This window comes from Lipotes vexillifer, unplaced genomic scaffold (assembly GCF_000442215.2).
Source record: "Lipotes vexillifer unplaced genomic scaffold, Lipotes_vexillifer_v1.1 scaffold524, whole genome shotgun sequence".
Lineage (NCBI taxonomy): Eukaryota > Metazoa > Chordata > Mammalia > Artiodactyla > Lipotidae > Lipotes > Lipotes vexillifer.
This window is the reverse complement of record NW_006774722.1, coordinates 623710-628853: the sequence shown is the minus strand read 5'-3', so window position 1 is coordinate 628853 and position 5144 is coordinate 623710.

Here is a 5144-nt window from a genome sequence, read left to right as displayed (position 1 = left end):
CCTACAGCTCCTTCTAAGGAGGTGCAGCCGTGTTCCAAAGGCCTCGTGTTCAGCGGAGCACGTTGGGGCTGGCGCAGAACTGCTCGGGCCAAAAATGGAGGCTAAATCCTGTCACCTTCTACACTCTGAACACAGGACCCAGGCACGAGGACATCCAAGGGGGAGGTGTCCTGGGGGCCTTTGTCCTCTGTCTGTCCAAGAGTCAGTCCCAAACTGAGAAGCCTCTTTCTGGATGGAGAAAGATGGGAGACAAACAGGTTCCTTATGGCAGCAAGAAGGCGCGTCTTCTCCTTCCAGAAGAAACCACAAGGTGGACCGTTCAGTCCCCTTTGCTCGAGATGCACCCCAGCTGCCCTAGAGGAGAGAAGAGGCCCCTGATGCGCCCTCAACCTGCTCCCAGGGAGTCATTTCTCAACGATGACCTTGTACGATGACCCCTGGGCCGCCCCACCAGAGCATGTGCTCCATGGGGACAGGGCCACATCTGTCTGGTTCTCCATTGTGTCTTCACATGTGCAAAGTTCCTGCACGTGGTAGGTGCTCAATTAATATGTGTTGGATCAGATTACATACAATCAAAGCCTCTTCCAGAGATAAGCATCTGTTTTCATTCTCTACTTGCCATTACTGAGCTCCTACGTTCCGTGAACCCATATGTCCCTCCCCAGCCTGACAGGCTTCTCCCCAGCCCATCCCCGGGCATCTTCTCCTGAGCTCAGGGAGCCGGCTGGCCAGCTGGTCCCCAAACACGGTCCTTCCCACTTCTGCTCCTTCCTCTGCCATCGGTCTGTCCTCACAGCTCTGCACTTCATTCCAGATTTCTGTAAGTCTTAAACACGTTCCTTTCTCCTCACCTCTCCATCTTGCACGAGCGTCCTCGGGCCATATCAAACATCGTTTTCCTGAGCATCCGAATACCACGTGCAAACAACGGAATTATTTTTCAATGCTTTTTAAAAGTGATCATCTGGTTTTTAAGTTGGTTCTGGTGTGGGGAAAGCTCCGCTCTCCGACGTGGAAATTCACGGTGAGCCCACTGGCGTCGCAGCCAAAGCCCCCTTCGTACCTTAGTGCTGCCAGGGTGTGGCCGTCCTTGGAGGGCTCCATGTTTGGCTGGACAACCGTTCTTTTAAAGCTTTGAATGCAGTTGTGGAACACAGCTATTGATTTTTTTCTTTCCTGAGTGGGGCACAGCCAGGTTCACCCCCCAGTGTTCTCCACCCTGGCACCTATGCCCACTCCCTAGCTGAAGCCAGAAACCTAGGGGGCATCCTCGGCTCTTCTTGTCCGCGCCCCCCACCAGCGCATCCATCTCCAGGTCTGTGGCTCAACCCTACATGTAGCCTGACTCTGACACATTCTTTCCACCCCACTCTCTCCCCTGAAGGCTCTCCTCGCTAGGATGGAAACCCCTCTGCTGCCTCCCACCTTTCTCCCACATGGCAGCCAGAGGAAGCTTTTCAAACTGTATGTCAGGTCCATCTACACCGCTGTCTACGCTAGTGGCTCTCAAACGTGAGTGAGTGTGGGCCAGAGTCTTCTGGGGGGAGATCCTGGGCCCACCCCGAGTTTCTGATTCAGCAGATCAGGAGTGGGGCTCCCAAGTCAGCCTCGGTAATGAGTTTCCGAGGGTCACTGCTGCTGCTGCGGGTGCCGAGAGACCCCAGGAAGAGAACGGTGGTCGGCTCGGGGCCTTATCCTGCCTTCAAACCGAAATCAGAACCACACGTCAACTACGCCACAGGGTAGGGTGTTAACACACAGACCGTCTGGTTTCAAGTCCCGGCTCTGCCACTTCTTGTGTGTCCTTGATCAAACGACTTAACTTCTCTGTGCCTCGGTTCAGTTTTCTTCTCTGCAGAATGGGAGCAATAACAGTATCTTCTTTCCAGGGTTGTTGTGAGGAATGAATGAGCTCATACTGTGTCTGGGTCGGGTTCTCCCAAGGGCAGACTGGAGACGAGGATGAGAGTGATCTCGGAAGCCCTGAGGGAGGGGTGGGGAAGAGACACCTGGAAGCAGGAGGCAGGCGGCGTAGGGGCCTGGACAGGGTGGGTTATCCCCATAGGCAGCTTGGACCCGGCCCTCCAGGGGAGCCCTGGGAGCCGGTGCAGGACATGCCATTGGTAACCTTGAGATCGAGGCTGTTCCCTCTGGGAGGTGAGGGGGTTGGGGTGTTTATCCAACAACGGGGAGCAGCGCGAGTTGACAGCTGCCCCCAGTGTGGGTGTGAGGCAATGTGAGCAGCCTGCCACATAGCTGGAAGAACAACTCCAGTGGTCCCAGAAAGCCCCCCGCTCAGTGAGTCATGCTCACCACTGGGAGAGAACCGGGGGCATGTGGGGACCTCCTGAAAATCCCAGCAAGGCAGGCGGAGCACTGCGGAAGAGCTGGTGGAGTTCCAGCTCCTTTCCTAACTCCCCCCATGACCTGAGCCCCATCCGAATCGCCTTCAAGGCTGGCTGGCCCATGCCAGCCTCCCGGCCGGTTTCCTCCTCCCCTGACACTCCCGAGAGCCCTTGCGCTGGCTGTGTCCTCTGCCCAGAGCATCATTCCCAGCTCTCACAGGCCTCTCTTCCCACTTGCTCGTATGTCAACACCATCCCTGCTCAGGGAGCGCTTTCCTATCTCTCCTGTAAAGCCAGCCCCCCCCCGGCCCTCTCAATTCCTCCTCCCCTTTCTCTCCCAGCCTAGCACACCTACTCCAGAATCTCCTCGTCCAGTTCCCTGCTTACTGGTTCACAATCTGTCTCCCCCAACTAGTCTATTTCACCCTGGATTCCAGAAGCAGTAGTGTTTACCATCCTGTGTCCAGACTCCAGCAAACACAGAATGGCCTTCACTGAACAAGTGAATGAATGAATGAGTGAATGACTAGAAGTACTTGGCTGAGAGTCAGAGAACCAGCAATGTCATCTAAGGAACATGGGTTCCTGAGCTGGCACTGCAAGGCTTGAATCCTAGCCCATTTCTCCCTCCTGCATCTTCCCTCTGACCCTCTTGCTTCACTTCTCTTGTGGGACCACTAACACCCCTCTCACCTTGGCAGCTGGGAGCACTGACCTTGACAGTCTAGGTGGGACTCCTTCTAGCTGAAGGGACCCATGAGCCCCATAGGGCTTAAAACAACCTGGACAACCTGGACAGAATGAACAACATCTGCTTCCTCCTCCATCCTAGGCACTCCCAAAAGCCCAGAGCATGGGTTAGGATTCAGTGTGGTACATAGAACAAAGAAACCAAGGTAAGAGTAACTTAAATGCAACAGATTATTTACCCTCATGTGGTAGAGGCTCAGAGGAAGAATGTCTGGAGTGGGTAAGGTAACTCGCAGAAGTCAGCAAAGCCCAGGTCCTTTCTGCCTTGTTGCCCCTCCATCCTCAACACAGAGCTTCTACTTCATAGTCCAAGATGGCTGCCTGTGCTCCAGCCATCACGTCTGCATTCTAGCCATCAGTTAAAAGAAAGAGGTGAGGAAGACCTTGCTCGCTCCTAATACAAACACCTCCCACAATGCCACACATAAGACTTCCACTTATAACTCATCGGCCAGCTCTTGGCTGCACAAGCAAGTGCCCAGCAGTTCTAATATGTGTTGATGAAACAGCAGGGGACAACATGAAGAAAGCCCTGCTTGCTGACTGATGGGACCCACATTCCAGAGCAGGGGGACAGAAGAGAATCAGGTCCACACACACATGAACTGGTGGCTGTGGGCAAAGCCCTATGAAGAGAGTGGGGACTGGGGAGAGAGGAGGCGAAAGAGAAAGAGCGGTGGGGAGAGAGGGGGCGAAACCCTGCCCGAGCCGAGGGACACAGAGTGAGCCTTTCTGGGGAGGAGACATTTGGATGGAGCTACTGACCATTCCAAGAAGCAGGAGATGGCTTACAGGCCTCCGCTCGGCCACGTGCCCTCTGCGCACCCCTGGGCAAGTCCCAGTACCTCTCTGAGCCCGTTTTCTCTCCTCTGCAAAGTGAACGGTAGCCACTCTCTCACTGGTTTGTGGGGTGGAATCTTACTCACACAATGGGGGTCTCCATGAAGAAATGGAGGCTTACGGAGACTGAAGAACCTGGCTCTAGACCAGTAGTTCTCAGCTGGATGGGAGGGTGGATTTTGCACCCCAGGGGACATGTGTCAATGTCTGGAGACGTTTCTGATGGTCACGACAGGGGGAGGGGGCTGCTGCGAATGGCATCCAGTGGATGGAGGCCAGGGATGCTGCCAGAAACATCCTGCAATGCCCAGAACAGTCCCCAGGACAGAGAATCGTAGACCCCAAAAGTCAACAGTGCCGAGCCCGAGAAACCCCGCCCTCTGCAGTCGCCCAGCCGGAAGGAGCAGAGTCAGGGTCTAAACGCAGGGTCACTTCACCCAAAGCCCACTCTCTGTCTTCTCCAAATGCGTTTCAGAATCCCCACCCCAGACCCCTTCCGTGTCCCCCAGACAATGGGGTTCAAACGTCTGCTTTCTTACAAACACCCACGATGGCTCTGATATTCACGGAAGTTTAAGGAGAGCTCAACTTTGTGCTTATAAAGTGCCAGGCACGTAGTCGCCACCCCCATACACACCAAAATCCATTACAAATTTAAAGTACAGCTATTATTTTTACAGCATTGCTTAGAAATGGCTTGCAATCTCTAATTTGCTAAATTGATGTGTATATTGACTAAATAAATATTCGGCACGAAGCCCGAGTCCCCCTCCACACTTATTAATCCTCAGGAAATGGAAACACAAGACACGAAATGAGCTTTTGCTCAGAGCTGCCGACAGGAATACATTATGTTGTTTTTCAGGCGTTTGGGGACTTGACGCGCTGCAGCAGGGGCGGCCGAATCGGCAGCCTCCAAGTTTTCCATGACGCACATGTCTGCCAGCAGACGTGACTGTGCTGCTGAGGCTCCCTCTTGGACTTTGAGAGTCTAGAACAAGAAACCTTTATCTCCATGGGGGAAATCTGGGGTGACTGCCTTTTGGGGAAGTTGATTTGAGGGGTTGATGGATGGCACTGATAACAGTAAATAGAAATCACAGCTGCTGCAGGATCCTCCAGAGATAACCTGGGGACAGTTTCCTTTCTTTCTCACCCCCCCCCCCCCCCCCGCGTTTTCTTTTTTTTTTTGTGGGTCTCCAAAAC